Genomic DNA, 1,111 nt, shown 5'->3' with positions numbered 1-1,111 from the left:
CAGCAGTTAGAATTAGTGAATCTTGACTGCGAACATAGACATTGTTGTTGTTGTTAAATGCCATCGAGTCGGTTCCGACCCATAGCGACCCTATAGAGGGTTTCCAAGGAGCAGCTGGTGAGCTTGAACTACGAACCTTGCAGTTTAAACAGCTTAGCAGTCTGGCACATTAACCCACAGCGCCACACCAGGAACACAGACATTAGGGGCTCAATTTCAACATATGTCACATTTCATTGCAAGATGACAGGACATGACTGAAGAGGAGGAAGAGCTAAGAGGACTCTGAAGTGGTGAATATGAGGAAGAAGCAAAAGAACCATGTTAGAAAATAAGAGAACATATGAGATTTTCTGAATTATGTTGGAGTTCCAGGAAGACAGCACATTTTAGAGGGGAATTAGCTTGCTTGAAAGCAGGAAGCAATTGAGTGTGGAGTTTTGCTTTTTTTGTTTTTTTCCTTATTGGAGAAAGATCCTTACAATCCTACAAATGGATAGGGTTGGAGCAACCAGAATAGCTATTGCTGGAGTAAACAAACTTGCATGTTCCCTATGTAGGTTCTGCATCAGGCAGGACCACACAAACCTATTCTAATCAGTGCTGAAGTAGACTGAGACATTTCCCTTGCATACTGAAGGTGCTCTCCAAGTGATTTGGAGGACACATTTGGAGGCTTTTAAGCATGTGCCCTACTTGATAAGGTGCCCTGTAGAGAAAGAGAATGAAGTTCAGTGCTTATCCTATAGCGCCACACCAGGACGCCGGTGAGAGAGTTGCCTTTCTATTTAGGAGAGGGCTAAAACTAAAGCTTCCACACAACCAGACAGTTCTTAAAACAGACCTTGAGGAAGTAAGTGACAGAATGCAGTGGTTCTCCGATAATAAAGAATTCTTGCAACAGAAGAATTGATGCAATGATAATTTAACAACAACAAACTCAGTAGTTTCATATTACAAAGCATCTGTTGCTAAGAGCGAGACTCATTTAGAGGCATGGCAAGTGTAAACGGGAATTCATGAACTTGGCTCTGTGGTCTGTGGGTTTTGCGCGCCCCCTCGTGGTCGCCACACCCTGGCCAAGGATAAAGCTAAAGAAGCGAAAGCGAAA

This window comes from Chrysochloris asiatica, unplaced genomic scaffold (assembly GCF_000296735.1).
Source record: "Chrysochloris asiatica unplaced genomic scaffold, ChrAsi1.0 scaffold00038, whole genome shotgun sequence".
In the NCBI taxonomy this organism is placed as follows: domain Eukaryota; kingdom Metazoa; phylum Chordata; class Mammalia; order Afrosoricida; family Chrysochloridae; genus Chrysochloris; species Chrysochloris asiatica.
The sequence above is the reverse complement of the archived record's forward strand: the minus strand, read 5'-3'. Positions refer to the sequence as shown.